A 10,033-nucleotide genomic window follows, 5' to 3' on the forward strand; every position below is an offset into this window, starting at 1 on the left:
CGCGCGGGTGGAGTAAGTTTTTTCAATATGGCTTGAATGATTTGGTGCATACGTTCAAGTTAGTATAATAATTTATTATGCTATATTGAGTTACTATGTAAAATTCTTGCTTTGTGAAACTCCATTTTCTGGCTTTAGTTCATCTTTGGAACTTTACATTGAGCTAAAACTTGCTTAATTGTGCCCTTAATATTACTATAAATTTTGAAAAAAGAAAATATTTCTATCGATTATAGATAAAAACTTGAAAACTACCCGCTAGGACTCGCAAATAAACACCATGGGCTGCGCTTTATGTCTATATGCTTAATGCTTTATGGTCAAGCAATCGAAAACTTCACTACATACTATAATAGAAGAATAAAAATACAGGAAAATAAATGGAAATAACAAGTTAACAGGATTCTCAACTATCGTTTTAATTTACAAAGCAATTAAGCTGGTGTGTCGGATACAAGCCAGTGGAGAAACATAGTTTTGGTGTAGCCAGAAATAAGACGCGATTATCCTTTATTAATGGACCGTAGGAACTAGGATGTATGAATGGTTGCCCGTTGATATAGTCGTGATAATTTCGACTGGTTGTCCTTGAATTAAATTGTTTTTGAAATTAAATATACATAGAGATAGATTGTATCCGACATCGACGGACATCTGGTACTCTTTATCCCAGAAAATCAAAGGGAAATTTAAATGCAGGTGTACGAAGTTGAAGGCATGAGATATAAATGTCAATAAACTCGTACCTAAAATATGTATGGAGGTATAAGCATTATATTTATTTTATTTAGCCTTTATCTTATATTCATGGCCACACTACAGTGATGCGTGGCGCCAAATCATAGTTCATAGTATTATAAATAAATACGCATACTATATATATATGTGAATAATAATATATATTTCTCAACGTACTTAGCGCGATTCGACGTTATCGACAGTGTTTCCCAAAGGCCGCGAACTTGTGACGCGTCATCAATCTATATCATGCATTACGTTATTTATAGTAAACGTTTTAATGGGTAATTACTGGGTTACTACACAATATAATCGCTATCTGATTATTTTGTATGTGAATGGTTCTATCAAAGTATTAATTATGTAACTTCCAGGTCAAGCCAGATTCACACATCGTGTGTGGCTGTATCATGATATATAGGGTAATATAACATGGCGTAATGTCACACTAAAAGTCAAAAGTAAATACCTATTAAAAGTTTATTTATCAAAATAAATCCTAAACTAAGAACTTTTGATGCGCTGTAAATTGATTGTGCATAAAAATGTCTTATTGCATTGTGAGGAGATGGTTATAATTTTCTTATTCGAGAAGAAACTAACATAAAACCAAGTCGTGTGTTCTTTTGGTCATCACCATCCCCCATTAAAGTTAAAGCATTAATTCTTAAACTTAAACTATTTTCTCAAAAAAAAACGAACCTGCTTTTGCAGTACCTACTAGTTATAGTATTTTTAATAGTTAACTATATGTAGTTTTCACCGTCTTTTCTGAAGACGGTGAAAACTACATATAGATGAAGATGAAGATATTCATAAAATACATATAGATGAAGATATTCATAAAATTAAAAAAGAAATAACTTAGCGGTATGCCTTCCATAAAAGCCTTAATTTATTTAAACTTCAAAACTCGTAGGTGTAGCTAATAATAATTATGTACTCACGTAAAATGTATGTTTGTTTTGTATTTTGAGGTTACACTTCATTAGTTTTAATCGCCAATGATTTTTAGTGTTACATCTGCGCAAGGAAGTTTTGTGTGGAAAAATTCACTTTCATATGAATTTCTGAACGTGTCTCCCTGTTCACAGCGTCCAATTATTTTGAATCAAAATCATCCAGTTAACACAAAAAAAATCTCCTCATAAGCGGTTCAGGCAATTACGATTGTTTGCAAGGTAGTTTTCAATCAAATACATTTTACGCCATTTTTATCACACCGATATGCTAATCGTGTGGTCACCGCTATATTTCTAATTATTTTTATTTGGGTTTTATGCATTATCTACTTATTGTATTATTTGTGATATTAATTAATGAGCTTACCAAAAAATACCCCGTTCACATTGAAAAAATGTGTGAATATCTCTGATCTAAAAAAAAAAAACATCGTATTTTTTTTTTTACTAAAGCTTGTCGCAAGCGGTTCTAGGCGTACGTCGTCATCGTCGTCGTCGTACGTCATGTACCTATTACTACTCTAAGGCATGTGCGTGAGGTAACCTGCATGCCTTTGAGTTCTCCATCATGTTCTCACAGACATGTGTAGTCCACCAATTCGCCCTAGCCCAGCGTGATGGACTACGGCCTAAGCCCTTCTCATTGGAGGAGACCCGTGCCCTGTAGTGGGCCGGAAATGGATTGATATGATGATGACGATGAAAGCTTGTCTGCCTGTCTGATTTTCCGGAATAATCCTTAGAATGGCTGATTCCATTTTCACAGAATTTTCACAAGCAGGTATAGAATTAAACAGAGGCTCTTCAAACATAAGCAACTTTTTTTTCAGAAATATAGTTCTTTGTATTTGGGACCTGAAAGATTATAAATTCTTATCTTACAAAAAATATATATTCTCATCTTTCAAACGAAAAAACATCTGTTCAGGAAATATGAGGCCAACGACAGACACACCCACAGACACGTCAACCTTTTTTTAAAGTTAAATTTCCTTTTTTTTATTGTTTTCTTTTTACTTATATAAACTGTAGCTTAGTCTATTAGTAAATTATATTAAAATGTGGTCTGAGGATGGCTACGCATTTACGTGGCACAATGTAAAAATATATTTTTCTTTCTCTCAAACTTATAACATCCCGACGTTTTTTCATCGGCGGTAAACAGAATAAGATATACGAGATACTGTAAGTATTATTAGCATGTTCGTTCATTCAATTCACTTGTCAATGACAAAACATCAGTCGGGATTTCTACGTACGCCTTTAATACGCCCGCTCAAATTAGTTGCTGTAGCCCAGAAGAAAATGAATAAAAACCATTTGTTTCAATAAATTTTACTGTCTAGTAAACTTAACGATTTTCTGTTACTTCTGACCTTAAATTTAAGCTGACTTTTTTTTTATAGTAACAACTAACGGAATAAGCAGATTGCCATTGTTTATATCGTATTTGTATTTATCTATATATATCACATATTATAGTTATATATTTATGTAATGTTTATATCTTATTTATTGCACCAAGTACCTCTTTTCTATGTTTTCTTCTTTTACGCCTTTGGATATATCCAAAGTATTTCTGTACGGTACTCAGACGGTATGCAGATATCACTAATCTATGTCATTTTCTAGTAATTCTACTATTCGTTTAAATTTGGCAAGAATCCCGCGTGATGTAATTTTATGAATAAGTCTACTTGGCCTACGTGATAACTGTTACGTCACACTGCCACAGTAGCAGGTAAATGCCCGAAGATTCGTCAACGTCACGTAATGGATTCATCAACCTCGTACATCTCATAATTAAATAACTTCTGGGGCCAGGTCCCATCTTTAGTATAGTTAGGAGCAGATAGAAGTAATTAGAACACAAATTTACAAATCTACTCCAATTATGGTATTTTGTGGTTGGCGGGCTGTCTCGATTATTATCATTATTTTTCTAATCGATGGCTAATATGCTCTCCGAGGCTCGCAGAGTCTTTAACTCCGTGGAATTCTAATTAATGTATGTTGGAAATTAATTAAATGTACCTTTTACCTGAAATAAATATACAATCATGTGTTATAAACAATATCTAAAAAATTTTAACGAATGAAGTCCTGAATTACAAAAAATAAAAATATGATAACAAAAAAAAAAAGGAAAATAACAACTAGGTAAATAACGATAAACTTCAAATACACTGCAACAACAGGGCATATTGAAACAAAATGACTGAGCTTCGTCCGCATATCCCTGTTTTTAATGTGTGATACATTAAAATTTTGAATTGTTTATTTGTCCGGGTTTAAAATGATCAAGGATGATCTTTGCAAACATTTTGACGGTCGATTGGCGCATTGGGAAGCGACCCTGCTTTCTGAGTCCAAGGCCGTGGGTTCGATTCCCATTACTGGACAATATTTGTGTGGTGAACATGAATGTTTCTCAGTGTCTGGGTGTTTATCTATATATTATAAGTATTTATGTATATTATTCATAAAAAATATTCAACAGTTATCTTAAACACCACGTAAGGCGTCTAAACTTTAACTGTCGTGACGCTGCTGTTTAGATGAGTTCGACATTTAGCAAGAGATCCAAGGTGTCGGAATACTGTATCTTTTTTATACTGTGGTATTACCTACTTAAATAGTTTCATTTTCGATAAAATTATTTTTCTCAACCAATTACCTTAACGCGTCAACGTTCGGGAATTCGGGTCACCAAACCGCACAACAAGGTAATCCAAAGGACATCACACAAAATAATATTTTTAATTAAGAACGTCATTGCATTGCAAAGTACCTATTTAAGAATTAAAATTGAGTCATCTTATTTCCCGTCGCCACGGTTACGTGACGTAGGGGTATACGTAACGAACATTAATAACCAGTCTAGGTTCGTTGACTACGTCGTTATAATGACGGAACATCTCAAGCAAAGTCCTCAACAAAGCGTCTGACGCACCCCGAGCTGCCCGCTACTGGTTCTGGGAACTCAAGCCCTGCAAGCTGATTCCAGAAGCCTCGACCAACACAGATTACGTAGCGTTTCTTTCTTAGTGATTCCTATCAAAATTTGCAGGACCTAGAAATGGAGATACGAGTATATCCTTGTCCTTCCTTCACGCGTTAATAAAGCAACCAACTACTTAAGTAGGTTCCCGGGATCGTATCCTATATACCTAAATATCCTATATCCGTCTTCAGGATCCAATATCAATTTTTCTTTCTTTGAACGTTAATCTGGAGCGATAAAGGTTTTCGAGAATATAATATCCTATGCCCAGCTACGCTACGAAAGCCATGTATGTGCCAAATTTCATCGATGAAGTGGTTGAGACAATATAACTAAAAATCAAACAAACAGACTCAACTTTAGCATTTATAATATTAGTATGGTAAAGTAAGGGCAGTTAAAATACTTAAATAAGATTAATCTTCCAGGGCTTCCCAACCTGGGCGACGTAGAAGTTACAGAGGTGACCCGCGACGCGCTCCTTGTGTACATAAAAAAAATTAAGAAAAATAATTTTTGGCAGTCTTTGGGCAGTGGTGTCACGGCTTGTCTCACACTTTGAAAAATTTTGTTTAGATCACCAAGCCCAGACTAACTAACCTTGGTGCAGTTTATTTTTCATAATTATTTATAATTTTATTTTTTTATTAGTTTCCTAATGCGGTTGTTTTAATATTTGCGCCTTTTTGCCTATTTAACAGGTACCTATCTTTTTAAGCTAGATCAGAACGCAGGGCCGTGACAATTGTCTGAACTTGTAAGTGTGCTCCTGGCTTAATAAGGTTGGGAACCCCTAGTCAAACTTTGAAATTTTATAGTTAAATAATATTTATTCCAGCGGTGTTTTTAAATAGTAATATTGTGTTTGTCTTTCTTTCACGCTGCATTTATCACGAATGATGTAGGAGCAAAACTGCAATAGTATTTTAAAAGTCATGTCTAAATCTATTTCTAAAGGGAAATAACAAGATAACAGAAATATTTAATATCAGGTGTAATAACTTGTCTAGATTAGCCGCAATTAGCTTTAAAATTTGACACATAAGTACCCCGTTAAGTACCTGCTTACTTATAAATAAATCATAACCCGGATAAAGAACTTAAGGTAGCACTATCCGCCAATCTTATCTGTTTATCTACAACCCTGAGTTGTTGAGCTATTGAAATATGTTCGAGCTTAAAAACCGTATAAAACAAAAATAATAGGATAACGGTATATTTTATATTCCCTCAGTGACTGAAGACTAAAGTCGTCGAACAGTGTGTGTTGCCAGTGATGACTTACGGATCTAAGCAAGGTCGCTTACTATGGGCCTCATAAGAAGGCTCAAAGTCACTCAGCGGGCGATGGAGAGAACTATGCTAGAAGTATCGCCACGTGATAAAATCAGAAATGAGATCCGTATAAGAAGTAGAGTTACCGACATAGCTCAGCGAGTCGCGAAGCTGAAGTGGCAATGGGCAGGGCACATAGCTCAGAGAACCGATGGACGTTGGGGTTTTAAGGTGCTGGAATGGCGACCCCGCACCGGTAAACTCAGCGTAGGTCGGCCCCCAACGAGGTGGACAGATGACATCAGGCGAGTCGCTGGGAGCCGCTGGAGGCAAGCAGCCCAGGACTGTGGATTGTGGAACTCCCTACAAAAGACCTGTGTCCAGCAATGGACGTCAATTGGTTGAAATGATGATGATGATGATGGTATATTTTAACATTGTACATACTATTTGTTGAATTGATCATTGATAAATGTTGTGTCGAAGTGTTTCATTAATATTTCTTAGCTTATTATTCCAATGAGTAAGATTTGATGCTGCAACTTTTATTTTTAATACCAACCTGTAATCTTTTGGACTATTGATGCTAAAAGATAAACGGATAATTTGCATACATATGAAAACACGAAGAAAATAATGTGTTAAATATTTAAGTTTACCATATTATCATTTGCAATAATAAATAACAAGTAGGAAGTAGAAAAGACAAGGCGTGGTGGCTATTCGGTTGATATTCGATTAGATGATTCAAAACTACTGAATTCTTTGCCGTCTTCTTCTCGGTAAAATCTGCCTTCCGAACCAGTACAGTCGCTGCTAACGGACATACTTCACGTTTCAAAATTGCTTATATTAGACATAATTGTAATAAATGAATTTGAATTCGAATTTATTGTCTACAGATATTTTAAATCGGATAGATTCAAGAGGTTGTATAGTACTTGTGTAATATGATTCAGAGCCTTGATCAGAATAGGAGCTACAGCCAGCGCACTCTTAAGTAATCTACTTTTTATTTTGAACTAATATCTGGTTGCTCAGGATATCATCCATCAACAGCTTTAGTGAGCGAAAAAAGAAGTAAGCGAGAATTTTAATGAACATTTCATTATCCGTTGAACGAATCATTTTCCTGGAATTTCTGTAGTTATAGGAGCTTTCTCCGTAAAAGAGTGACACCGAATTAGTTAGTACATTGTAGATAGGCTACTAATTAGGAATGCCTTATATTGCACGCCTCATAAGCGAAGCGTTGAGGTAAGTATTACTTACTGACAGTTTACGCACACCGAGTGATTCTCCAACTCAAAATGATTTTTTTTTTATTATTTATTGCTTTTATAAGTGAATATAAAAAGAAAAAACTTATAATTTTACTATATATTTATGAGGTGTACAATAAAAGTGTATTCATTCATTCATTCATTCAAAGATAGGCAGATTATTCGAAGAAGTAAAACATTATGTTCTTAAGTGGGTAACTAGTAGGCAATAGGCGTTTGAGTCATGATTCAAAAGCTATCTAATACCGAGCCAGTTCTTGGCACGGGTTCAAAATTTCCTGATAAATAGCCTAGGAATAGTTTCGCTGAAGAATTTTGATGTTATGCCTACTTCTAGATTCCAGATTCAAAATTGAAGTTATATTGATTCTTTATTTAAAACCTATATCGTACCTATATTAGAGCCAGTACTTACTGAATAAATATAACTATATTCTATATTGCCAACTTGTCTTACTTGTTATCTATATATATAAAAAGCAATCCCCATTTTTTTGTAATTTTATAACTCAAGAACGGGCTTACCTATCCAAACCAAATGTTTAGGCTTTGTTCTGACTATTAAATAAATGGTTTGTGTGAAGTTTGCACCAAATCGGTTGAGCGGTTCTTCATTTAACACGTTTTTTGTAACTAATATACTTATTCAATAAATGGCGGATCATTTTGTTAATAGGGGCAAATTGACAAATTTAAATTTTAGATGGGAATTGTGCTGTCAAATTGTAACTTTTTTCAGTGTTGACAGTATAAGCATGTTGTTATGTCATTCATGCGGTCATTTAATTTTGTACATGCTTCGATTAAAGCAAACTGTTTTTAATATGATTTCAATAAGAAATTCATCAAATGTACCCTCGCTGTATTGCTGATGATGTTGATGTGTTTTTACACATTTATTAAATTATGCATCGGTAGGTCTAGAATTACTGTAAGAATCATGTCGTATACTCAACCCCACAAAGAAGTTCTGCGCCTTTCGCAGACGATATGCAGATATCACTAATTTATGTCCGTTTCTGTTAAGTTGATTTTTAATATCAGCTTTTTGTTTATAAAGAGAATATTATTTTGTCTCACAAAGACTATCTATACCTACTTATAATAAATCTGTAACTGGAAGATTTCTGTACATTTAATATATTTTGAAAATTTTGACCGGGGGATGTTTTTTAATCGATACTGAGTCCAAAACAGATTTTTATTGAATTTTTGTCCAAAGTCAAAGTCAAAGTCAAATATTTCTTTATTCAAACAGGCAGATGGCACTTTTGATTCGTTATTATATACAAAATGTGTACATAGCAGTGAGTAGTGATGGCGATAACTACAATCGTAAACTTAAAACTAAAGCTACGAGGGTTCCAATCGCGCCCTGGTCTAAGAAGCCCACAACAAACTTAGCCGGGTGTTCTTTTTGTTATCACCATCTCACATTGTCATTAGAAAATATTTAAGAAGCAACCTGGTTAGAGCAATTGTTTACACCCAAGCTTTTTTATCGTTTACGTAATCCTTTATACTATAATAGGACTTTTCTATAAGCTTTCGCTTAATACAAACTTTGAACTTCTTTAGTGACATCCCCAAGATATCAACCGGTATTTTTTGGAAAATTGTATACAATTGTCCGTCTGTCTGTCTGCCTATCTGTCTGTTTGGGCATCACGTGAAAACTACTGAACGGATTTAAATAAAATTTGGTATCATTGTACCTGATATTCCGGGTCAACCAGATTCATTTATTTATTTTTTTAATTTTTTTTTCTTGGTTATGTAAGTACATATTTTTGGGTTTATTTTTTTTCTCTTTTTAATTTTAAATTTCTTTTGTTTAGCGGCTAAATATCACAAATTTGGTGGTAAACAAAGAGTGTCTTTTGTGTTTTGCTTGCTGAGTTAGCTTTTAAGTGGGGTGTACAGCATTATAAAACAATTGTTAAATGTGTCCATATATTAAGATAGGTTGTATACACGTTGGCTTCCTAATAAATAAATAATAATTTATAATGAGAAATGTTGCAAAAACTGCAATAAATATCTTTTTTGAGAGCGTGTGAACATACGACTGCGCGGGGCCGCTAGTATTATATATATTTTCATTATTTTTTACTGTAAGTATAATAAAGACTTTTTATTTTATTTGTTTTCATTTATTTCAACACATTTTTGTTTCTTCTATTTTTAAAACTTAAGTAGTTTTAAAAATCGAAGATACTCGTATATGCTCTATGAATGTTTGCTTTTATTATTTGTTTATATTTTCAAAACTATCTGTACACTGAAAAGTCATTGAAAATAATAAATATTGTTGAAAAAAATGAAGCTGCATTTCGTTCGTATTCGGCTAAAGATTTCGATGTCCTGGGTTTTCGGCCCGGAGTTAGGAGATTGGTGTCGTCTCACGTCTGCCCTGTGCCTAAAAGAGCAAGAGAATAGAAACGTAACTTACTCGCAAATATACTTTATTATTATTGTAATTTTTACTTTTTTTTTAATATTAATAGCGGGCAAACGAGCAAGTGGGTCACCTGATGGTAAGTGATCACCGCTGCCCATAAACATCTGCACCAGAAGAGCCACCGATGCGTTGCCGGCTTTTAAGGAATTTGTTTATCCGCCCCTTGAATAACCCTAGATTGAATTATACTACTATACTACTTTATATACTATACTACTTTTCTTACCGTTTAAACCTTTCCTAAACTTGCCCAAATATTTCAAGACCTCATCATATCAATCCACTACAGGGCACGGGTCTCCCCCCCACA

The sequence above is a fragment of the Pararge aegeria genome, chromosome 21 (assembly GCF_905163445.1).
Source record: "Pararge aegeria chromosome 21, ilParAegt1.1, whole genome shotgun sequence".
In the NCBI taxonomy this organism is placed as follows: Eukaryota; Metazoa; Arthropoda; class Insecta; order Lepidoptera; family Nymphalidae; genus Pararge; species Pararge aegeria.